The sequence below is a fragment of the Lepidothrix coronata genome, unplaced genomic scaffold, assembly GCF_001604755.1.
Source record: "Lepidothrix coronata isolate B3197 unplaced genomic scaffold, Lepidothrix_coronata-1.0 Scaffold92, whole genome shotgun sequence".
Classification (NCBI taxonomy): Eukaryota; Metazoa; Chordata; class Aves; order Passeriformes; family Pipridae; genus Lepidothrix; species Lepidothrix coronata.
The window spans coordinates 1,692,714-1,718,565 of record NW_016690272.1 but is presented as its reverse complement, the minus strand read 5'-3'; the positions used below and the strand labels follow the sequence as shown (position 1 = coordinate 1,718,565).

The window sequence follows — 25,852 nt, the reverse complement described above, 5'->3', positions numbered from 1 at the left end:
GCTAAGAGAGGGGGGGTTGGTATTCTGGGATGAGAACTGGTAAACTTGGGAACATCCTGTGTGATTAGAATAAGCTGTGGTATTTGTGTGCTGCGGTTCTGGCAAGGTTCACCTTTAGACCTGGAGAGTGGTTGGGCTCTCAGTTTTGGGACTGAACCCAAGAAGCTGAATGCATGATAAAGACATTTATATATTATCCATAAGTGAAGCACGGGGAATTTGCGTCTTCACCTAGAAAATTGGGCAATGAAAAGGTAATGTGTTTGGCAAGAAGGGTTGGGACCAAAAGCCCTTCAAGGTCAGGAGTTTAACTGCCTTGACTACAATGAGCTTGGGTGTGAGTTTACCTGCTTTGTGATTGAACTGTGCAAAAAGAAGAGGAAAGAAAAAAACCCAAACCAACACTCCTCCTATTAATTCGCAAGGAATCAGTTTCTGCCAGATGTGCTCTAAAAGCTCTCTTTATAGACCTGTTGATAGCAAAGCAAATTCTTCAGGTCCTCTAAATAAATCTGCTCCTAAATATAATGCTTCAACTTCTATATTCTCATCTGACACCTGACAATTCAACCTTAAGAGTAATTGGTCCTGTCTTTGAACCTCTGCAAATGCTGCATGAGGAGAGTGGACAATTTATTGATTTAGATTGATTTTTGTAAGAAGCATCTGAGACGGATGCGGTGTCCAGTGTCACACGCTGTGTATATCACACTCCTCAGGCACATCCAAGGGGAACCAGGAGGGTTCAGGAGTATGTGGAGGTGCTCAGTGAGCACCTGCAAACCATGCTGCGTGGGACTTCTCTGAGTGATCACCTTGGAGAGAGACACCAGTTAATTGGCCAAGTTTGAATTTCAGAAGGGTGATGACACAGCTCTTCTGTTGGGAAGCCATCCCAAGCCATGCAGTATCTCCATAGGCAGGAACCAAAGGGTTATTCTAGTGCAGGTTGCCCAATGTGTTGATCTCCTCATACTGTAGCTGTTGGGAATCATTGCTTGGATATTTCCATGCCTGTAACTGTATTTTCCAGTGCTGTGGTTATTCGAGAACATTACAGGACAGGGCAGTGGATTTGTTGGGAGTGAAAGGATTTGTGAACTGGCTGTTTAGTTTGTGACAAAAAAAAAATGTCATTGATATTAATAGCTCTGAGCCCCAGAAAAGACCTAAAAAAACCCAGGGAAACAGCAGAACAAAAGAAGACAGAAACAAGATGGCACGGGGGTCTCGTCACCAGGGATGGTGATTAAGACGTGAGGCGAAGGGCTGCCCCGCTCGTGTGCGAGTTTGGCTGGGGAAATCACCCTCCTCCCGCTGCCTCGCCTCCCTCATCCATAATGAGGGAAGGACTAACTTTGCAGCACACTTTGCATTGGCACTGCATGCTAACTTCATTACTGTTTGCAACAGCCTGTGCAATCCTCAGAGGAAAGGAATAATAACAAAGAAAAAAAAATGATAATTACCAAGCGCATAGTTTTCATCTGTAATCTTCATTTCAGGATTCACTCTTCCCGATGTCAATATTTTATAATGGAAGAATGAGATATGCTAAGTTTCCGTTTGATGGAAGTAAATTCAGATTTAATATTGCCAAGGAGCTGAATTTTTAATACGGCAGAGGAGAATGCAGCCATTCCAGCCCCTGTTTGCGGCTCCTGCCGCTCCTTTGTACCGGCTCAGCGATGTTCCCATGACCAGGCGGAAAAATGGGAAGAAGCTGCTCGGAATTTCCAGTGGGGTGACAGTACTTTGTCATTTAGCTCTGTCACGATAATTGGGAGTGTCACACAATGAAGCAACATGACACACCCCTGGTAAATGAAGAGTTTTCAAAGTGATGTACAGCCCCTGTCAACTGCCAAAGCTTTTGTTTGTTCATGGAGCGAGGCAGCATTTCCAGAAGGAAAACCGCACTGGAGAGGCACACTTGGAAAGTTTGCTGTAAATTGATTTCCTCTGTGTTTTTATAAAATGGGATAGATCCTATGAACAGTAGGAGAATACCCTCTTTTATCACACACTCCAACCTGCTGAGGACTTTCCACAAACTCTTTAGGAATTTACCTCTTTTTGTTAAATTGGGTTGGATCTCATTAATAAAAGAATGGTATAATGGAAAAGAGTTTCTAAAATTATACTGTAACCTAGAATTGCAGGATTCAGCTTTCTCTGCCTGAAGAAAAAAATTCTGAAGCATTAAACTTACTTTATCAAGCATTGCACCTGACATGCTCTCATAAATTTTACATACATTTTAACTTATTTTAATATTATGCAGGCTTGGTTTAAAATATTCCCATGAAGTAACTAAAATGAAGCTGCTCAGCCATAAATTAGAGCTAAAAAAATACTTGTTCCCCCCGCCCCATCAATATTTCTTTACTTAAAATCATGTGTTGTATGTAAGTTAAATTTTCCCTTGCTGAGATACTTTGTATATCTTAATAGGAACTACCACAGGCCCAGTGAGCTGTATTTCTGTAGGGTTAAATGTACTTTCTTTGCTTTTTTTAGAAGTGTCTTGCCTAAAAGCAGATATCAGTAACCCTTTGCATGCCAAAGTGCAGCAGGGCCCACAGCTAAACATGTGGTCACATATATATATACACACACATGCATATTTATTTTATATATTTTTAAACATCTATTTTTATACTTATATATCCACACATATATATATTTACAAAATGCATATATAAAATATATAAAATACATAAAATTACTATATATATATTTATAACTATATTTTCTACATTTATAGATAGGTATTTATATCTATACATACACACATATATACATTTGTATATGTATATACACATGTATATATATATCTATATATGTATATACACACATATATATATATCATAGAATCATAGAATGGCTGGGTTGGAAGGGACCTTAAAGCCCATGCCATGGGCAGGGACACCTTCCACTAGCCCAGGTTGTTCCAAGCCCTGTCCAGCCTGGCCTTGGACACTTCCAGGGATGGGGCAGCCACAGTTTTCTCTGGGCAACTCATGCCAGTTCCTCACTATCTTCACAGTAAAGATTTTTTTCCTCATATCTAATGAAGCCATTCCCCCTTGTCCTGTCCCTCCAGGTCCTTGCAAATAGTCTCTCTCCATGTCTCTTGTGGGTTCCCTTCAGTTACTGGGAGGCCACAGTTAGGTCACCCTAAAGCCTTCTCTTTTCCAGGCTGAACAATCCCAGTTGTCTCAGCCTGTCCTTGTAGGAGAGGTGCTCCACCCCTCTTGTCATCATGGTGGCCTTCTCATGTATATTATCTAAAAATATATACATATTTTTCCAGGAGCAGCCCTGCTGGTCGGATGGCAGATGATGGCACCGACAGAGGCTTCCCAGTGTGACACCCCAAGGCTGCCCCTTCCTTGGGCCAGCGTCCTCGTCCCGCAGATACGACATCACCCACAACTCATCACAAAGCTCCGTTTGTGTCCCGAGCCCTGAACCTATTTCAAAGCCCAAGCTAAATTACACAAACACTTGCCTATAGACATAACAGGACTGTTATGAAATACTGTCAGCTTGTTGCCATTTAGCCCGAGCACACCCTGCATGTGTCTGTCAGGCCATACTTGGGCAGCTCTGCCGCGTGCGACGTGTCCCAGACACTGGGGTGATTATGTCTGAATGCTCCTTATCTGATGGGGCAGCCGACAGTGCTGCACATCTGTGCTCCGAGGCTCTGCTGCGGCGCTGCCACGCCACTATTTATTTTGCTTCTGCAAGTTAGTTTTCCTTGAGAAGCAGCAGGGGCCTTCTTCAATGAACTGAAAAATGTGTATTGTATGAAGGTCTGCAGAGGGTTTGTACCGTAGTTCAATGGGCAAACGCGAACCCAGGGGATGACATTTCATTTAAACATTTGGTTTACATCTTTACATGCCAAAAATATTAATATCCTGACTTCAGCAAACTGAATTCAGCACTTTTTCCCCCCCCCTCCCCTTAAATGAAGTAATTATAGCCAAAACACTCTGTGGGTATTTATTCTTCCTTCTCAGAGGTGGAGTTTCGCACACGAACATTTGGTTTCAGGGCTGGAATTGTCAGTAGCTGCTCACTTGACACTTTCCCGTTCGTTTGCATTGGAAACCACCAGTAGTTTCTTTTCTCGTGTTTATTGTATTACTCTCAGCCCTTTGATCGGGACATCTTGGATAGCAGCAAAGTCTAGCTTAGTGCCTGTTTGCTAGTTGGAAAAAAAAAGGTGAAGAATATGGTTTCTGTCAAAGGACCTACAAAGACAGTTAATGTAATTGAGAAGCAGAAGGGCATTTATGGAAGTGCATCTGAATGTCCTCTTCACATGTAATTGCATCAGGAATTCTACATTAACATGCAAGTGCTGTCCAAAGGGAAAAAAAAAAAGAAAAAAGCTTATTTTTAGGTAGAAGCCCTCAGTGGGCAGTAAATTACCCATAATATCCCCCAAACTAGCAATTAGCCCTGTTTGCTGACTACCTGAATTGTTTCACAGTAGTTCAGCACAGTCTTACCAGTTATCACCATACTTATAATCAGAGATTCCGTGTATGATTCCCGCAGCTCCACATACTGCCTGCCTAAGGTCAGCAGGAATAACAAATACATTTTATTTGCTTCTTTTGGCCCTTTAAAGCTGTTTTCTCAGGCTACAATATGTGAGGAAAGCTGATGCTGCTGTGCTGCTTAACTGGCAAGAATTTGAAAAGAGGAAGCCATTCGCAAGTGTAGGTGTACTTTGGTATTAGTTAATATTTATTTGTTTGTGTTATTCTGTATTTATTCCCTTATTAGCAGACAGTCCTGCCTGGAGACTGAGCTTTCTACCAATTTCTGAGGTTTGCTCTTCAGAAGTTCTAACACTGGAAGACATTTTTCAACACGAGCCTGTAACTGAGGAGTGGAAAACAGGAAAATATGGAATCAAAACCCTATGGAATTTTTTCCCTGAAGGTGGCAGAGCAGTTTTCATATCCCCAAATATGAAAAATAGTAATTCAGCTCAGAAAACAGTAGCTATATTGCCTGTTTCAGCAGTAGAAACAATCATGGGCCTCCACATGCACACAAATACAAGCACACACATCCTAACAGCAGCATTGGGCTTAAAGAAAGAAAACTAAGTAAAAATGAGACTAATAAGGCATTTGAAAAAGAATATAGAAATGTTTGGACCCTGAGCATTAAAGATATTTTTTTAAGTGCTGCACACATCTTTCTGAGTAATGCTTTAATTGACATATTATTTCTCAGGCAAAATCCCACTGAATTAACTTAGTGCCACCATTTAAACCCCATTTTCAGTGCTGGTTCTGTGTCACATTACACTGACATTACACTGACATTACACATACATTCTTGTATTCCTGTCTCTGATCTGATGGACTAGATCCGGGTAATGAAGGAGATGGAACAGGAATTCATGTTCAAAAGGAACAACTAAAGACTGGCTCTCCTTTGCAGAGGCACGCTGAGAAGCAGAGAAAACAAAGGCCAATGGTACAGAGAGGACTGTAACTAAAAGAATTACTTCCCTCTCTGTTGGGTTTTAAGCCAGGACAAGGAGGCAAGAGTCATATGACCAACTTTACAATCCCAAGAATCTCCCAAAATGGGCCCAAACTTTTGCTATTCCAGCAGTAGATCCTCAGGTAGGGAGTCCATGACTCCCAGTTAATGGCTTACTGAGGCAGTGACCAGCTTGGCACTCAAGGGGAAAAGGGAAGACTTGGTGGTGACAGTGCCAGCACACTCGTTTTTCAGAAGAAGAACTTGTTTTCCAGAAAAAAAAATAAAGACCTTTGGGTTGAATGTTGTTTCCATCCTTACTAATCAGGCCTTGACTAAGAAAAGTCCAAATAAACTGATCATAAATTAAGTCATCCCCATTGTGAGCATGAACACACATACCTGGCCAAGGCAGGCAAAAGCAGATTGATGAAACAACAAAGTTCACCTTGTTTTGTGAGCTGAAAGCTCACGCTGTTTCTTGGCAGAACAGGCATGTCAGGCCTGTAATAACCACTTGCTACCTTGCTTCAATCAGCATTGAAACCAGCACAGTATTAACATCTTGGGGAAAATCCATCTGGAAACTGCTTTCCGGGGGAAAAAAATGAAAGGGAGATAACGGAATACCACACCCCCTGATTATTTATTTGTTGATTTCACAGTAACTTTAAGGAACTGAAAATTTCTCTCCCCATCACCTGAAAATGTCCTATTTCAAACATTTTATGTCCATTCAGCTGAATTCCTGTTCAGAAACAAGTGGCAAAGAACAGCCGTTCTTCACCTGAAGGAAAACCACTTGTCTGGCAGAGGCAGAGGTCAGTATTTGCTGTTTGGTTTTACTTTGGAGGAGTTTCTGTGGGCACATCTTCCCATGCCCAGTACAGCAGGGTGGCATCACTGGGACAAAGCCAAGCTGGCAGAGCTGGGCAGAGCATCCCCAAGCTGGGATTCAGAGCAACCCCACTGACTTCGATGTGGGCATCTGTTGCACTGACACCTCAGGGGGTTGAGGTTGGAACACAAGAGCTGAACTTTAAAAATACTTCCAAAAATGTTACTTTTTGCTGAAAAGATAATACTCAAATTGACTTTTCCTTTTGCCTCCTGATGGCCTGGTATGAATATACACTTGGCATTATTCTGCATCACTTCTTCTTTCTGTTGGATCAACTAACATGATGATAGTTTCAGGATGCAGAGGATACTTATGTTTGGCATTAAAAAAATTACATTATGTAAATCCTGTTGTTGGAAAATTAATACAAAGTCATCTGGGTAAGTGAGCCAAAGAAAGCCTTTCCTTTATATTTTTCTGTGATTTTTTTTTCCTCTTTTTCCTGAAGCATTGCTGAAGTTTGAAGACAGTAGTGAAGACGCACAGCACACATGCTCTAAAATGTATCTACCCTATGTGAATGTACCCTGTACTGCTGGTGCAGCTTGGAAGCTCACTGGGCACGTTTTGGAGACTTTTAGCATCTCCAATATATTTCTGGAAAGGAAGCAAACAATCCAGGGCCTAGACACTGGACTTTTAAATTAACAAAATATGTATTGCTTACTCTGAAAAACACTTTGCCAAAAAAACTGGGCTAAGGAGATGTCATTTGGCACTGGATTAATTTTAGATGAAGTTTTAGGACCAGCCTAGGTTGTAAGTTTGTATTCAATGGTGTTTAAAAGTAATGCCCTGGCCAGTAACTGCTGGGATCAGGCTCTGCCAAATTTCTGTCACCTTGGGCTTCATTAGCATTTGAAAACAGACCTCTCTTGGCTTTGTGTCTCACTGAAAAACAAACCACCGGGGCTGGTCCGCAGCCCTCTCGTTTGGCCAGGGGTGTAGAGCTGCCTCATGCGCTCAACTTTAATTTTAAAGTTCATTTTTTCACTGCAGCTCTTCAAAAGTTACCAGAGTGAAGGCTCCTGTTTACAACGGTGAAGAGTAACTCACGTAAACTCCTAAAGGACCCACAAGCATTGGCTGACTCACTATTTAGCAGAATGAGTAAATATTTTGTAATTAAGTCCTTAATTAAAATTGTGGTTTTGATAAGAATAAAATCCTGCACTGCCATATGAAATATTTCCTGTGCACTTAAGGGGACCGTGGGTTGCAATCACTATCTCCAGCCATTCTAAGTGAGTGAACCAGACCACTTAAAATATTTGCAGAAAGAAATTCTGAATGAATAACACAGATAACTAAAATGTCATTTTTCTTAAATGAAGAAACTTCCCTATGTCATATCCATTCAATCAGGGAAAAGAAACAGCCCCACATAACCAGTCTGTGTGCACAGCCCAAACACCATGTTTTACCTTTGAATTTGCTACAGAGGCAGGAAAAATTATCCTCCCTCCACAAATTATTTTGGGAATAAACAACATCTAATAGAAAAAAAAAATTAAAAATCATAGTCTGTTCACAGACAATGTGAAAGGGATGTGATATTTGTGAAGGTACTAATTTGTAAAGAAATTATTCCTTGTTTTGGTTGGCAAAAGTCTTTGAACACAAATTCTATTAAGGGCAGTAAGAGTCCAGGATAGATAGAAAAGAGCAAGGCAGTCAAACTTTCGGGAATACAATCAGGGAAGTCCAGACCATGCTGGGATCTAGTCAGCACTCGTGAAAAGAGCACTGCAAATGTTTATTTACTTTTTGTATTTATTGGCTTCTTAAATTAAAGAACTGATATCATTTAAAAGCCCTGACTGTGTTGTGCTTTCCCCTTCCTTCCAGGAAGAATGAGCATCAGGTAACGGGATACAAGTGGAAAACTCTCTGTGATGCCCATGGATATCAGTACAAACCCCTTCTTTCAATGCCAAGGTTATGGGTAAGGTTTTACAACAGCATCATTTCATAAGGCTAAAGTACCTTTAATTTTTTTCAAGCCACACAATGATTAATACATGTAATTTTGAAATTTCTGAATCACACATCAGTGAAAATCCATGCTAATCCATGTTAAACTCCAAGTTCAGTGGAGTAACACTAGGAGTAAAATGGCTTCAGCTGGGATCAGAGACAGAGTGCATTTCAATTGAGGCTCCATGAAGGATTTTTAGACTCATCCCAGTTTTATATACCCAAAGCAGCTTGCTTCCTTGGCTTGCATGAGGAGGATTTCATCTCCTTTGGAATTCTGGGGTAAACTGTCCTTGTACAAAATTTGTTCAGGGTCAAGTTTTAGGCAGTATTTTGTGCTGCAATAACCACACCATGACAGACAACCTTTTCATCAGATAAGAAAAAAAATCCTCTTCTTCAGGTCAGTACAAGAAAGGAAAATGACAGAGCTATAAATACAGAGCCCAGAGGTGCAAAATCTCCTGCATTAGATGCGGTCATTGGCCACATTTAAATTTTTTCCCAAACATTTCAGGTGTTATGGCAGAGAAGCAAATGTACACATGGGGGAATATCTGCAATGAAAGCAACTTCATTGTTAAATGAGCCTCATAATTTCTGTGCATATTTTTTCAGACAATTATTTAAAATATATATAACTGATTAGAGGGAACTGAGTTGGGTAAATCAGGTACACGTGCAACCTCAGGTTCAGAGGTGGGAGAAGCTGGGAACTGAGGGAAAAGGCTGCCTGACCACATTTCCATTTGCCAGGTATGGGCCAAGGAGACTCAGTGGGGCTAAAGGAAGATTTTCAGATGACAATTGGAACATTTTAATCTGTGATACTAAAAGGAAAGCCCTGGTCACCAAGCAACTGAAGTTAGACATATAAATTATGCAACTGATTTCCAGAGGTGTGCAAATACACTACAGTGCCCAGTAAAGTCAGAGAGAGGTGAAGGGGGGAAGGAAAAAAGATAAAAAACCCCCACTTGATGGTCTCAGGAGTGTAAGACAAAGTTGAATCACTTAAGTAGTGATATTTTAAATCTCGTCTCCAAGGGTGCCTTGGACAAGCCTTGCTGTGAGAGTGGTGAGGTCTATTGTGATGGTTGGGTGCAAAAATTGTAAATGGCTGTCAGAAAGTGCCATCTGCATTGGTTAAAAAAATAACCTGTACCCACACTCAGAAATTACAAGGATTTGCCAAAGGTTACCATTGGCCAGAAAGAGTTTTGAGACTCTCTCTTTACAGCTGTGCTTAAAGCCAGAGATTTGTTTGCGTGAATGTAAGTGGCAAGTCTCTGGAGACTCATCCAGCACTGGCTTAAATGAAGCCATGCTCAGGTCAGTGCAGGCAGAAGGATGCTCCTGATAAGGTAAGAAAGGAATGGATGTGAAATGGGAGGGGAGGTACCAGTGATTCATTGCTAATCTGAAGAGTTTGCTTACTCACCTTGCCAAAAACCCAACACCAAGTGGCACAAAATTTTGAAAAAGAAATAAAATTAAAAGATACTCTTCTCCTAATGAAAATGAACTCATTAAAATTAACTCATTGGTTATTTTTTTCAACTCAAGAAACAAAATTACTTAAAAACTTTTACTTCTTTTTTTTTGAGCATCACTTTGGAGTTGTACTTTTTGAGGGGTTGGAACTAGATGATCTTCAAGGTCTCCCTCCAACCCAAGCTATTCTATGATTCTGTGAAGACAAGTTCTCAGTTTGGCAGTTTCCCAAGCCCTTCACTCTGGGGGGGTTCTCTAGGGCTTTCCTCAGGCATCCTGTGCTAAATGAGCTTCCAGGTTTCAGTGAAAAAATGGCACCACTACAATTTTAAGATGACAGCACTATGGCAAACCAGTTGTCATCTGCTTGAGTTACCAGCCCAAGAGGTAGATTTAGAGTATTATGAAAATATATGCATTTTGAAGTGCTGTGAATTATACCAAATAATCCTGAATATCTCTTTTGCTATATTAATGAATCAAAGCAGAGCTTTCCACATTATCTGCAATCACCATGGAGAAAATGGGTTTCAGTGTACATAGTTTCTGTATAAATAGTGCATCTCCAGCACATTCTGTAAGTAAGTAGTGTCTGATTGCATAATAATAACAATAATAAAGAGAGAGTTGTCCAGCGTGCACATGGGCCAATTAAAGGATCAAGTGCACGAGGCTGCAGCATTCCTGGCAGGGGAGCCAGGGTGCCTGGCTTACCAGTGCCCTCCCCTCCATGCCTGAGCCTCCCACCAGCCCTCTGGCCGCAAACCATGGAGCCTGGAGACCTTTTTCCCTGAATCCTTGCATGGAAGCAGGTCATGGGGACAGCACAGCATCCAGAGTTTTAGAGGCTCCTGGCAGAAACCATGGGAAACGTGCCTGCAGCACGAAGGCACAGCTTACTGGTTTGGGTGAAGCTTCAGCACTTGAGCAATTCCCAGTGTGCCTCACAGCTTTGCTGGGCAGGATTTTCTCTGGCTGGAGGGACCAGACCCAAGCTCCCCTGCGTGCCATAGGTATACTTGAGAATTCACGGAAAGCTGGAGGAATGTACTTTATGGGGTGGCTGGATCATATGTTTATGGCCTGAAATAGGAGATCCCAACCCAAACCACTTTGTTGGTTTCTAATGGTGAGAAGCAGAATATGAACATCATATAAATTCATGCTGGGGAGTGGATATGAAAAGAGAATGTGGGCAAAACCTGGGACAACCCACGGCCTCGGTAGCTGCCTTGCCATTAATTATGGCTAATGGGCTAATAAACACCTTCACATTTAATGCACTGCACATCCAGCCTGTGGAAACTCCCTTACAGAGATGACCCAGAAGAATTAGACAAATTAAACCCCAGGATGGTGGAATTATGCATTGCTAACAACATTGGCATAAAAGTAGTAGAGGACCGAGTGCTCTGGATTCCTGCAGACAATCATTTACCACCCAAAAGGAACTTCTGACCATTGATAAGATTCATAAAATACTTTTTGCACCCTCTGCACAGGAGAAGTGGGTGGTCACAACTATTCTGGTGTGGGTGGAAGGGCTCTTCCACGTGAGTGCTGGAGTGGGCCAGGTGGCTGGAAACACAACACCTGGGCTGTGATTTCCCGGGCACATCCCAGCCTAGACACACGCATACTAATGCACTGCTCCGGCGGCCCTTTCCAGAGGATAATTGCATGCACTGCCCCGAGCGTAACGGGCCACTTCAGGGAATGAGTCTGCTCCTCAAGAAACAGCCACTTACTCCCCTCTCAGCTCTGCAGAAGGGCAAATGTCCCTGGTTCAGGCCTTGGAAATAATGAGGTAAAATGGACTTGGCACCGTTAAAACCTCCCCAAAGACAGGCCGGGATATTTGAATATCTGATTGGGAAAAACCTATGGGCAAACACAGCCTGCCTGGACAGGCCCCCTCCTCCCACAGAGCCATGGAAAAGGCTCCCAGGTCACAGAAGGAGAACTGGGAATTAAACATCAAGTAGCCTGCAGGGATGCTAGAAAAAAAACATGAGCCAAAATGCAGCTGAAGACACTGAAAAGGGGGTTCTGCAGGCAGTTTGCAGCGCTGCACTTGGAGACCACGGTTTTCCTTGTTCTCCCAACAAAACCAGGCCAACAGTAGGACAACCAGGCCCACCATGCTGGCTTTCCCAAACGGTGGAGCATCCGGGCACTGCTGGGAAAACAGGCAGCTCTTTATTTTGGAATCCTAAATACAGAACCAGTGCCCAACTTCAGATAATCTGAATTTTATTGTCCCTACAAAGACCTTCCAAAACACAAATGATCACCGTGAAACCAGGGGTTGCTTTTTATGTTTTAGCCTAACTTACTGAATCCAGACTCAAAAGTTTCTCAGTACCCTTGCCATTAATTAAAAATAAAAAAATACATCTTGTGACCCTTTTCTAAGGAAAAACAGAGCGGATGTAGCTCTGCTGCCCTGGACACACTTACATTTAACTTGGTTCACTCCCAAAGGCCACGATCCAACCAGATACTCAAACACCTGTATAACTTAAATACACTTTTAAGTACTGCTCTGAACTTTGGTAAAAGTAGGGAAAATAAATTCTGTTAAACACCACTTTATTTCTTTCAAATCTGATTTTTTTGAGAATCTTGACTGCAATGCATCATGTAAAGTATTTCCTTCCTCTTGCAGAATATTTTAATATTAAGCCAGATATTTTTATATTTCCACAAATTAAATGCACCATGGCTGAAGGTTTGACAGAAGCTCTAATTTGCACATAAAAAGGTAGAATGATTTCAGTTTTGACAGCACAAGCTTTTGATTTGTTAATAAAGGCAATTCTTTCTCAATTGTGAACATACTCCCCAAATAAGACAATGTAGTTTGTAGCAAATAAAAAAAACCAACATCTTCCTGGCATGGAGACTAAACTTTTGATCCAAAGTTATTACAGAAATTCAGATTTTATAAAAATAAAAGAATGAAACTTTTGCATTCAAGATTTAGTAGCAACAGAGCAGGAACCAGAGGAAGAGATGTTCCTGCCACATTCTCTGTACCTGTTGTTAGTAACCTACCTTCAACATATTTGGATAAAGTTCATTGCGAGAAAGTACCTGTGAAAGTTGAAGTAGTTTTGGAGGGTGGGGGTGAGAAAGCCATGTGGAAATAGTTTTGGTAAAAATTAACACAGATTTTCCTGCGATGTTCCAATCAAACTGCAATCTAAGAACACCAGGATTTCAGACTCTCGTGATGAAACTCAAGTTTATAAACCAAGATACAACCAAGGCCAAAGCCAAGGCCAATTTACAAGAGGCCAAGCCTTCAGAGTGACCCTCGGAGCCCATGTCAGAGCTCTCCTTTTCCCCTTAGAGACCACAGAGGAGGAGAGAGCACAGAGCTCCAAAACACTCTGGGCAGAGCCAGCTTAAGCATGGAAAAAAAAATAAAATTTGGATTTCTGATCTCAGATCAAATTATTCTAAACTTTTCCCTGTGTGACAGCCAAAAGCTTCAGCATGGAAGCAAAGCTCAAAGTACCCAGGATCCATTTCAGGATATAAAAGGGTAATGAAGGACTCACCCACACTCCTGCCAAGGCTTTTACGGTCTCGGCACATACTTTGCCCTGGCATCAAAAGTTGATTAAAGCTTCTCAACGAGGTGAGCAACGTGTCCAAACAGCCTGAGGCACAAACCAGCCTGTGGTGTTACTAAAAGCCCCCACTTTTGAGAGCTGACACTACCCCAGACTGCAACCCAGGGCTGCTGGGTACCACTTGTGTGGGCACAGGCAAAGCAATGAACACACGCCCTGAACGTGCCTGAGGTGAGATCCAGCACCTCCCACGTGTCACTGGAAAACCCTTCCTGGACATCTGCAGCCATGGCACGGAGCTGGGGACTGTCACAGTCACTGGGGACAGTGGTTACTTACTGGTGATTGGCAGCAGCACATCCTGCTCTAATGCAAACTGAGCCCATGACACAGCCTGTGAGCAACCTTTCACTGTACTGCATGTGGTGCTTTGCACTGACACCAGACACAGTGCTCTACTGGCCCACAGTCCTTCCGTTTAATGCAAAAACTCTTGATTTTTGTAAACTTCTAAGCTTTTGCTGGAGGAAGTAAAGCAGTTCATTATTGAAAGGCATTTTTGTTTTCCAAACAGTGTCCCCTCCTGCTTTTCTTTGCTTGCATCTCACCACAGTTGCCTCCTAATCCAGTGTTGGTGAAACAAGGCTGAAGGTATTTTGGTCATGTTTTCACACTTGTGATGTACAGTTGCCTTGTCTCCTTCCACTTTCCTTCTGACTACACTCTGCTTCACAAATGCAGCCATCTGGCACAACATCTCAGTTTTTTCTTTTGACACCTGAGTAATCAGAGCCCTTTTTTTCTCTCTTTTTTGTTTTTATTTTTAAATAAAGCAAGTGTTTCCAGTGCCAGTGCCCAGGGTTGTATTAGGCAAACCACACCCCATTAATGAAAAGCAGCAGAAGTGAGAGGTCACTGGTATTAATGCTAGCAAACATTTAAGGTGAGATGAGATGGGGGGAAAAAGCACCCAGCATTTTCAAAGAGACTACCACAAGTCATCTCCAGCACTTTGTTGCCTTCACATCGGTTTACAGCCTCAGGAATGGTTATTTTAAAACTTAACCTCCTTCAGGTTTGTGCAGTAGTGGCACCCTGGCACAAAACCTGTGGGGCACCAGGGATGGCACGTGTGGCACAAGCCAGAGCAAATCCAGCTTGGAGTGGTAGGAGGGCATTTAAAGAGCACTGAGCACTCATGAGGTATTTCCATATATTGTCAGTGTGAAATATATTTATGACAACATTGGTGGCGAAGTTGTGGCCCCAAAAATATTACCACACATTGCTGTATGGCCAAAATTGCATTCCAAGAGATTTTTTTTCCCAGCCTTGTCTCAAAGGACATCTCTCAGACTTACTCTTTCTTGCTAACACTCACCTTTCCCATGCCAGAAATAAATTTGACAATGCTGACTTGATCTCCATCTGGCTGCCATCCCCTCCACACATCTGATCCTACCCCTGAACTCTGTCCCTTTTGAAATAAAAGACGGGCACCACCCCACGGACCAACTGACCTGGAAACCCTGCACGGAGATACACAGGCAGTGGAGCAGCTGTGCCAAAGGACACTCACAAATCACACCCTCTGGGCACTGGGACAACTGGCAGAGAGACAGAACACAAGGGCTGCCTCTCCACCTCCCTCAGGCTCCCTCGCCCGACACCACTGCGGTCTGTGCTGAGGCACCTCTGCACCACCTAAGCCTGCTGCTCCTCTCACAGGCCTCTCGCTGCAACCTTCCAAGCAGGAGGAGTTGGGGCAGTCAGGAGCCAGGAGAACCATCTCCCACCAGCTCAACAGAGCCTGAGCAGGGGCAGAGGAGCAGAAGAAGGATGGGGGATGAGGGGCAGAGTTCCTGTATGCACCCACCTGGCCAGTCCCTTGGAGCAGTGCAGCACAGTCGGGCAGGAGGCAACCACAGCAGCACCTGAAATACAGACACAAGGCCTCAGGCACGAGAGCTGGTGCCCCATCATCCAAACTGTCCCAAAACACAGGCATCAGCAGTGTGATTTTTGCTGTCAATATCAGTGTGGAAAGTGCCATCAGTAATGTGCCAGTACAGTTCAGTAATGACTCTACAGACTGAACCTGCACTGGAATCCCTGCTTTTCCTTCCTTTGTTTTAAACAGAATTTTCCAACAAGTGCACTGGGCATCTATGCCACATCAGCTCAGGGACTGTCTGCTTTGGTGGGTTAGAAAGGATTTTTTGATGCTACGAGCTTCCTCCCTCTGTGAGTGGTCAGCAGGGGCCACAGCATCCTTTTTGGGTGGATTTACAACTCGTGGAGATGCCAAAGGGGAGGGAAGACGTTTGACATAAAAAGTTCAGTCTAGACCCCTTCAGAACCTGAATGCGAACTCAGAACCAGACTAGGACAATCTGGACTTGGGTTTGTGAGAAATACCTTGTTTTCAAGACACAGCCACCTGGAAGATTCCCTTCTTCTCTTCAACCTGAAAAGAGAGATGGAGCAGTTAATGGGGGAAAAGAAAGGCTGTGAGAATGACAAGCTCCATGAAAAGTTTCTTTGCAAATAACAGTTTAACACTAAGAAGTTAGGTTAAAATGGTTTCAAAGCCTAAAATTAGTTACGTTTTAAACTAACAGCATATGCTTTTATTGTCTCTGATCTAAAATATAATCCCAGGAGGCTGTGAAAAGCATGCAAATTACAGAAAGCTAATTTGCTCCAACAGCGACACCTCCCATGTAGTTGGGAGGTCTATTAGACCTAGTGTACTCTCCATTATTTGCATATTAATAGCACCTGCTGAAATACTTTGGGATTTACTTTTCCTGCCAGCAGAGGGACAAAACAAACAAAAAATTGATATAAAATTCCTTTCCTACAGATTTGATGAACAATAAACTATTTAGACCGTGTGAAGAATGCCAAATTAGTGAGAGGCAATGGGTTGGGACTGTGACACCATCTGGGATTTTCAGAGAAACTGGACTGCAAGTCTGCTTAAAAAAAATAAAAAATATCCCAAAGCAAAAAAACAAACAACAAAAAAGGCCTCTCTGGAAAGTGCTGGGTAATTTGAAATCGCTCACTTGGCTCAAGTCTGAAGAATGGAAAAGTTGAACTAAAGAAATCCAGACACTGCAGCAAGTAAAAAAAAAAAAAAAAAAAAAAAAAAAAAATCCCACACATCCACAAGCCCCGAAAGCAGAACCCCCCAAAGTGGACCTTGATTAAAAATCTACAAACCCCCAGGCTTTGATATTAGCCAGGCCTGCAAGGTCTAGTCTCCTGCACATAAAACAAAAAATAAATTAAAACCAGCTACAGCCTGAGATTTACTTAACAAGCCAACTTCCAGTCTCTGCTCATGACCACTGCTTCCCCTTCTGGCCCCCGAGCTATAAAAAAAGCCCCTTGTATATTCCTATAGCTCATCTTCCTCAGGGTGAGGGTGAGAGCAGCTTCCTTTCCACAGTAGCACATGGAAAAAGCTCCCTTTGCAGCGCCAGGCTGAGCCAGAGCCGCAGGCTGGATGTGGAACGTGTGCCTCTCTCTGCAGAGCGGAGTCAGGAAGCTGACCAGGGAGACAGGGACATTCCCCAGCACCTCTTTTTCCAAACAGGCAATTGGTATTCCTAAAGAAGCGTCAGCCATGTGCTCATATTCCCTGCAAGAGTTACAAGGGGCCTGTATTTCTTCATATTCCCTCTGCTTTAATTCCCATTATGCACCCTCTTTTACATAGGCACGGAAAGGCCCACCAGAGTTAACTTACTGCTGGTGTGCCAAATTTCTGTAGCATTTTAACTACCTTCATATTCCCAAATGAAGGAAGGAATTGACTTTAAGTTAAAATGATTAAATTGTTCTGTACATATTCAAAAAGTAGTGAAAGGGAGTTTAAGGCAGGACAACAAAGCACCAAAAAGTGCGGCAGCAGAGCCGACTCCATCCCTTGGCACTGTGTGACCCGTGTGAGGGAAGTGGGGAAAAGAAGGGATGTTACTGAAAAATATATTATTATTGGCCTCTTCTCTCTTCAGTACAAACAGAGCCCAACATGTCTTTCAGCTCTGCACAGCCAAGTGAGACCTATGAAAAACGTGCTCAGTGTCAGTGGTAATTACCGGAGGAGGCAATCAAACATTACAGCAACGGGGACCCCTGAAATGCTGCACACAGACAACTCCCACCATGGCTGTCAACAAATGCTCATTCTCATTAATGTGTGTGTAACTCCGAAATGCTGCAGCACTGGTAGCTATTAGCATTAGCTGGTAGCTAATTAGTAGTAAGTAGTAGAACTAGTTACAGTTGCAGGATGGCAAGTGGATGCAAACCGGAGGGACTGGGCTCTGAGCTTGTGATCACTGTTGGTGATAATTTTCAGCACATTTTTCCAGAGTCAAGAACCTCTAAATAGCTGGAAGGGAAAGGGGTGACCGGAACAGTTGCTGGGAGGCCTCAGTGGGTCAGGGCACCGAGAAGCAGATCTCCCTCCTTGTGTTTAAGGTACCAGCTCGAAACTGTTAAGAACTGAGCGTTGCTGTCATTCAGATGCCCTGTAAAATGGGTTTGTACTCCATTTCTAGAAGAGGAGGGCAGGATCTGCCTCCTTTAACTTTCCTATGTACCTGCTGTGGGCTGGTCATGGATCCTGTGCTTCAAGGATGGCAGGAGCAGGCACGGAGCCTCAGAAGGGGAACCTGGGATACAGCAGGGCCTGGAGACATGGCTGTTACTGCTGCCATGTCCATGGCTAAAAACATCCTGTGCTGCCTCACAGCACTGCCCCAGCCTCTCTGTAAAGAGTTCTTCCAGTCACAGAGAGCCCTGTATTTGTAATGACAGCAATAAAAATAATAACAGTAATAATAATAAAAAAGCCACCCTAGAAAGGAAAACCCTATTATAATATTACCTATTATAACAAATTGGATGTTCCTTACCTGAAATTTCATGAGCAATTAGCAAACAGAATTATCCACAAACCTGTGTATGCCCTGTTATCCTTGCAGTGGTTTCAGCAGCCACATTCCCAGCCTGCAGTTTGCTATCCAGCAGCTTCCAAACCACAGCTTTTTCTTCTTTCTTTTTTTTTGCATCATGAAGTTCATGGCAGACAATGTTTTACCACCTGCACACTGGGGGAGAAAAAAAAGCAAGGGGGAGAGGATCAATATATACAGTATGTTTATATTCAGCAAGAGCATGTTGCAGAGTGGGGAGCTGTGATGTGTGTGTTGGCATTGTGTGGGAAAGGATCCTTAGTGGCACTGCAGCTGGAAAAATTAGTGGAAGATCAGGGAACTGTCCTCAGTGACAAACTTTCACCTGGCAAGTTACAATTCTGTCGTAGGAAATGATACCTTAGACTGCAGCTAATTTGTGAATCCCAGAAAAGGCAGATCACTGATTCTTCATCAGGACTGCAGAACCTGATCTATAAAAATTTGGGCCTCAGCAGGAGGTTGTGTCTAAGTGTGATTTGCATTTCAATTCTTAGTGCACCACAACCTTCCTGCAGCACTATCACAATGGAAGTTTTTGGTCTCAGTGTGCTCAAAATACATATCAAAAAACAAAAAATCTTGGTACAATGGCAGCCAGTTGTTAATGGGAAGGGAAGTGGCATTTATGTTTGAATTGTTTCACGAAACACCATTACATCAGAGTCTTTCATCATTTTGTGGGGGATCGAGTCCCCTGACACCATCTTCAGGGACCTCACGTGGTGCTCGTCACTATCATTCCACTTGCACAAACACCCCAGCCCTGTCAATTTTTATCTGCCCAGAACCCAGAATATGTTACAGTATTTAGTTTTTGTTCTAGGTGAAGAATTCACAACAAATAAAAGCCATTTCCCTGAAAAAACAAGGCCGTGAGTGACGGTTAAGGGAATTTCAGGCAGACCCCCTTTGCAGGAGGGGCAGCAGCTCTGCCGTCCCTCCCGCTGACTGATGGCACAGCTCCAACTCATCCTACATGGAGCAGCCACCAGCACTGGCAATGATGCTTACTTGTTTCCCTAAAAAACTGTCTGGGTCAAGCTCTGAACCCTGTGTATGTGCTGAAGATGAATTATTCATAGGAACAGGAGGGTTTCCCTTCACTGCCGCTGAATCAGGGAGAGGGGTTTGCAGAGAGAGGTAAAAAAATCCACTCCTGACTCCTTTAGCCAAGGAAATGTTCCACGTCAAACCCTCACAGCCTCTTAACCCAGTGTCAACAGAGACAGGTCTTCATGCCCTTCCTGTGTGCTTGGGAAGCCAACTGAGCCAAGCTCTCTGAGAGGAATTCAGTGTGCAGAGCTGTCCACGGGCCAAGGAAGAGGGTTATTAATGTTCTGGCACAGCCCTGCTCCCTCTCCTTGCTGCTCATGGAGCCAGCTTTTGTCCTGAAGAGCTACACATGACCACGAATTCAAATTTACATTTATTTTTGCCATTTGATCCCTGTTTTCCTATGTGTAGAATATTACTGCCACTTACTCAGATATGGCTAAACTCAACGACCCTTTCCAGGGACACATTCTCTAGCTGATTAAATTTCCAGGCTCCAAACCTCAAAGCCCAAGTAAAGGGTGCACGAGTGTGTCTGCCACATCAACATCCCAAGTGTGTTTCCAAGTTTCTTTCTGCTTTTGCTGTTGACAGGAGTTTTTAGTGACTTGAGCAGGTAGAGGCTGAATGCAGGGCATTTTTTTCTACCCATTTCAATCCCTCTCTCATTAGAGTGTTGCCATGTTGGGGCCCAGTGATTTGTTTCCCTGCGCAGTGCTGCGAGCTGGCATTTGCAAGATTGCAGCACTTTGACTGTGAACTTTCATACCAGCTGCTCCCCTGTGACAAATGGAAATCAAAGCTCCACACTGAAGGTTGTGGCTCTTCTTGGAACACACTGAGTGAAGTGGGTTGTTCCATAAAGGAAAGGACAAGCTTTGGGGAACTCCCTCCTGTATCCCAGTGCCTCTATTCAGAGACATTTATGGGGAGTGATTCTGCAATAAGACACTGACCCTCTGGGATTTCTGGCCTGGGACAATCACTTACTTTTCAAAATGTTTGCTTTCACTCCACTGAGTGTCTGAGAGCCCAACAGGAATATTTCAGGCTGAAAAAGAAGTCTGGTCCTGAACTTCGTGCTAAAAATAAATAAACAAAAAAACCTTCACACAAATGCAGGATAAATAATTTTTTCTTTTCTTTAAGGACACTTGTTAAGAGCACAGAAAGGAGTCAGAAGTACGGCTTTTACTGACTGCTCTGCAGCTCAACATCTCTGGCATTCAAAACATACAACTTCTGTGTTTGTACTACATTTCCCTAACAGCTTACATCGAGGCCAAACACACAGCGTTCTGCAAAGGTCCTCTAAAATAAGCTTATTTAAAAGAGCAAGGTCAATGCCCAACACATGTCAGATTCTGTGAGCAGAAATCAAAGAGTTCGGAGCAAATGGAATATGTCAGAACTCGGTGGATTTCCATGCCAGGCTCTTTTACCAAGTTCACTTTGCTGCTGCCAAAACCAGTAACAATTTCATCATATGGACTTCAGCTTTGGAAAAGTGTCTGAAAAAACCCCCAGTCTCTGTACATGGGCCACTTAGCTCAATAAATAAAACTAAGGCATAAATGTGTTTATCTGGACATGCTATTTATTGTCCCTGTAACTGTATTTTTCCTTTAATGGGACACACGCTGATTCCATGCTTCAGCCCTAGGCTCTATTAAAATCAAATTAAAAGCATTAGTAATGTAGTTAATTCCATTTATAACATGGCCATCAAGAGAAAAGAGAATATTAAAATAGGAAAAAAATATAAATGGGATTTAAATTTTTTTTTAAAAAACATAGTTCCATTTTGATCTCTGCATTTTTTTTAATAAAAAAGGGAAAACTTTTTCCTCTGTTCAGATAAAGTAACTCTGCCCTGGTCTTTTAAACCATATCTTGCAGACTGATATTTGTGATTTCAATTAAAATATGCTATTGTCACTTTAGCCTCCCTCTTTGGTATTTTAAATTGATCCTAATGGCTTTGCCTTAAGTGATTTGCGTCCCATAGTGAATCCCTGTCACTTACAGCACCTCCCACTACTGCCCTCCCGAATAATCACTCCCAGATAATCGCTCCTTCCCCCTTCTCCCAGCGTTATTCCCGCTTCCCCCCGACTCCACATGCTGGTACTGGCTGCGAAGTATTTGCTCTTTACCATCTTTAACATATGGCTTGTTGCTCTGGCACACAACAGTCAAGGATTTAAAAGAAGGATAAAAGCTGCATGAAAAAGCCAAACTGGTGGCTCTGGAGTTAGGCTTGTGTGTCTCCATCCTGTTTTCCAGAGGGTGAGGAGGAAGGGAATTGGGTTGGGATTACCACGCCTCCAGCACTGTACTCACAGTGTAGATCCTGGCAAGTGCTCACACGGCCCAGGTCCACTTGCTGCTTCCTGACAGAGCTCTGTGAGATGGACACCATCAGAGGAGAACCTGTTTAGGAAAGCAAAATTCCCATTGGGGACTTCCCACCATCAGCAGAGCCCCTCAGGTTTTGGCTGGGAGCTGCCCCTGCCCTGTCCCTCCACATCCCAAGCCTTGCACACCCTGGTGTGCACAGGGAACCATGAGCCTTCTCCTCCTCAGAGGAGGGTCCTTTCTCCTTTGCCTTTCATGGATCTCATTATTAATTGAAGAATCATTTAGTTTGCATAATTGTCCTCTGCCATACATAATTCCAACCTTTCCCTTTAAATTGGCTTATTCAACTAAATACAGTCTTCTGTTTTTGTGGCTCCAGCTATCAAAGCTTCTAGATGGACAGTCAGGGTGAAGTGGAGAAAAAAAACAAACTAATAATATTAGGAAGCATCTTTTTATGTACATTTATGAGATCTACCAGCAGGTGACTCCATTCTAAAATATCTGTTTTTTCATAGAATAAAATGCTTTCTTTCCTACACCCCGATCATCATCATAATGCCCCACTCTGAAAAAAAACCAGTGTTAAATAAATAGCACTTTCACTTAAGCTATGAACTATTTCTTTCTGAATAACACATGAAATTGAATTAGAGAGATTCGGTGATTTCCAGAGCAGCCTGATCTGTTCCTGTCTAATCAGACCTGATTAATTCAAATCAAACTGCAAACCTCAGTTTTATTTTGCTTTAAAAACTTGAGATCAACAACAAGTCAGCAGTATGTAGATATCACAGAAGCAGTTAACACAGAAAGCCTACAGACACCGACTCTCATAGAGTCAAACGGATGTGATTAAACATTTGGCATCATTTATTAATATTTTATATATTCAAATATATACAGAGCAGATAGGACCAGTCAGAGAAATGCTCTTCACTGGGGACAATTATATTTATGCCTAAGAACAGGAGATCCAGCTTAGGTGTCAAAGGGTGTTTCTTCAAAACAGAAAAGTTATTAACAAATCATAGGGTTATGTGGGAGGGTTTGTAACACAGAACTGCACTAAACCATGCAATGATCTACACACACAGTCAAAGTGTTCGTGTGGTACTGAGCACAGCAGAATAAATTAAGTAAGATAAAACAAACCAAAACAACCTCACAAATGCAAGACTGCAAATGCAAAACAGGCAGCCGTGCAAGGGGTATTTCAGAGAGGTACTGAGCCATTATTCCTGTGGAACGTGGGCTCAGAGAGGCTCCCAGACCTGACCAGTCTAATCCACATCAGCCGGGCAGGCTCGGGGTCGGGAGGCTGACTGTGGACTTGGGCGCTTGGCACAGCTGTTTTCCTTAGGTGCAATCCGCTTGTCACTAGTGGTGGCACTCTGCCTCTGCTGTATGGCAGCATATGTGCTTGCCACGTTTGGGACCCATTATATCTCCTTCCCCTGCAGCCACTTCCCTTCCCTTCTCGTTAGCTGCATGTCCATATATTCTTCCCTGCTCTCCCGCCACATCGCAGTGCCAGCTCTTTGCCCCCTCTGCCTGCTCTGCTGACTGCACACACTGCCTGTGCCAGGGACAAGCTTCCCATATTCCAGCCATCTGGAGATGGGGCAGAATTTTGATATACATTGCCAAATTTGCATATACACATGCACATGTGTGTGTGTCTTTATCTCTACACGTACATACAGACATGCTCCATAAGAAATCATATCTATTCCATCTCTGAAACACTCACCTGTTCAGAAATAGTTTTGCTACCAGGGAGAGCACACAGAGACAGAGAAAAGTTGAAGAACAGCCAAGGAAATCTTTCAAACGTGGTGAAAACCCAAACTAAAAGCAAAGGTGGAAAAAAGGGAGGGGATGGGCTATACGTTCCCATTTCAGCCTCTGCAATTAAAAGCCTAGTTACTGCACTAGCACAGACCCATTAGTAAATGCTGATATATTGGCTTGCAGACGAAGCAGTACCTGACTGCCTGCCCAAAGAGGCACTTAAATGTTTCCGCATGCTTTGTACACACAGGACTGACTGCAGGACTCATTTTTGCTCAGTGTTGGGTCACCGCATACGACAACAACAGTTAAGAAGAAATTTGGTTGATGTCTCGTTTTGAGGGGCTCTACTACTGCCAGCCTCCTGACTCCAGGTACACACAGTTTCCTACCAGGATGCTGGGACACAGGTACAGGGGAAAACATCTCCAGTGTGGAGAGATGAGCTTGCCCAGGCGAGTTCCCACACTAAGCAGTGGGAATCCCATGGAGACTCTTCCTTGGGCTCCCTGCAGGTGTGGGTGTGCAGTCAGTAAAGGAACATTGAGCTTCAGGATAAAGGAGCTTTTCACTCTTTTAAAGAATATTAAAAATGCAGCAGGCTCTGATTCCCATTTATACAACTATAAAGATGTCCTTGATTACTGAAATTCAGATGAGGTCAGATTTCCTTCTCATCCTCTTCCAAACCAGAGCATCCCAGGGTTTGGGAGCTTCACACCTGAAGCCAGTCCAGTGGAGATGCCTCTGGGAAATGCAGACCCACATTCAGCTTTTCATTTCCACATACACGAGCAAGTTAAAATCAAAATTTCCACTCATAATAACCTCCAACCTCCAAACTCTAATTAAACAGGTTTTAAAAAACGACAACAAAACAAAACAGCAAACAGCTACTCAGCTTTGATCTGCTTCTTTTTTCATTAAATTTATCTTTAAGTATTTTCTAAACCTCTCATCCCAAGGAAGCAATCACAAAAACCCATTAGGGTTATTTTTATACAATGGCAAGAGCACTGAATTACCTTCCTGATGGAGTTCCTGTCTAGGTAAGCGACACTGCCAAACCTGGATCTGCATGTCCTATACACCTGCTGGTTTTAAATGCTACTCCAAGGCAGCAGTTGGGAAAACAATGTTCCAGCTGTGGCCTGGGTGGGCTCATCTCAGGGAATGCCGTTCCTCCCGGCAGCTGCTCTCAGCAGCTCTATCCCTCACCTCATGATTGCCTTGTTCAGCAACAGGTCAGCCCAGCACAATCCCTCACCTACTTCCAGGCTCCCTAAGTACCAGTGACAGAGGCTGAACCATCTCTGGCTTTCTCTGCAGCCCCACTACATTAATGAACAGCATTGCACAAAAAATTGCTGCCGACAACTAAATCCTTTCATAAATCATGCTGCTTTTGGACATGTCCTTCCATTCTCCCACCCTCTTACACATAAACAGGGAGAAGGTTTAGGAAAACCAAAAAAAACAGGGTAATTTTGGTCTTTTCTTTGAGGCAACATTCTTGAATCAGCTCAGGAAATCAGTCTGCTCACTTTGGGATGCACTTTTGAGGCAGGTGACTGAACAGAAAGAGAGAGAGAGACCACCCATAGATAAACCAGAGACAGGTTTTCCATTGGTACCTGTTGCTGCAGGAAAACTCACAGCTGGGTCAGCAGAGGTGAAAGGATGGAAAATGCCTGTCCATTTAACATAAATAGTTACACCATGCACATACATTTCGTGCCATCTCCTGCCCTCAGAACCCTCAGGAATGTTAAGTAGGTAGGGGGCCCCTCTGAGCAGGGAGATGTCCATAGCTCAGGGCAACACTCCCAAAAAACAGCCTGTGGGGCTAAGAAGGTTTTGCAAGCAACAAACATTCGATGGACTTTTTATTCACGGCCACCCCTGACAGAGCAGTTGATCCTCAGCACGGCAGCGGGGACAAGGTACCCACCCAAAGTCCCACCCAAGGGGGAATTAGGTGAGGATGCTGAGCTTTGCTTTGCTTTGCTCCACCTTCTGAACAGAAAGGTTCTGCTGCTTGGGTGAATTTTTGTTCAGCAGCCCCCAGACACACCATGGGAGCAAAAACTTTGAAACCTTCTGGCTGAGGAGCCTGGCAGTGAAGCTCCAACCTGTGACCCGGGTCGAGATTTTATCAGCCATCAAGGAACAGCTCT

The 25,852-nt window shown here is 43.3% G+C and overlaps 3 long non-coding RNA genes across 7 annotated transcripts in view; 2 read left to right on the top strand and 1 right to left on the bottom strand.

The window, feature by feature from the left end:
• LOC108500686 overlaps positions 1–3,421 on the top strand; it is a 46,721-nt gene extending 43,300 nt beyond the window's left edge. For both annotated transcript variants that reach the window (XR_001875958.1, XR_001875957.1), the window contains exon 9: positions 3,317–3,421. This is a non-coding gene — a long non-coding RNA (uncharacterized LOC108500686). The remainder of the gene's footprint in view (positions 1–3,316) is intronic.
• LOC108500685 overlaps positions 1–25,852 on the bottom strand; it is a 260,908-nt gene that overhangs the window by 1,663 nt on the left and 233,393 nt on the right. The window contains exons 8-13 of one of the 2 annotated variants that reach the window (XR_001875956.1): positions 21,864–21,953; positions 20,511–20,602; positions 18,448–18,599; positions 15,892–15,940; positions 15,350–15,407; positions 2,967–4,375 (exon numbers count right to left, since the gene is read on the bottom strand). This is a non-coding gene — a long non-coding RNA (uncharacterized LOC108500685). Of the gene's footprint in view, positions 1–2,966; positions 4,376–15,349; positions 15,408–15,891; positions 15,941–18,447; positions 18,600–20,510; positions 20,603–21,863; positions 21,954–25,852 lie in introns of those variants that run through there. The other variant, XR_001875955.1, reaches the window with a different exon arrangement.
• LOC108500688 lies at positions 4,407–24,236 on the top strand. Of its 3 annotated transcripts, XR_001875960.1 has the most exons (5): positions 4,407–4,965; positions 6,261–6,341; positions 7,421–7,531; positions 8,270–8,366; positions 23,926–24,236. It is a non-coding gene; the product is annotated as an uncharacterized LOC108500688 (long non-coding RNA). The 3 variants fall into 3 exon arrangements; XR_001875959.1 differs by having other exon boundaries at positions 4,407–7,531; XR_001875961.1 differs by lacking the exon at positions 23,926–24,236 and adding an exon at positions 20,670–21,401 and having other exon boundaries at positions 4,407–7,531.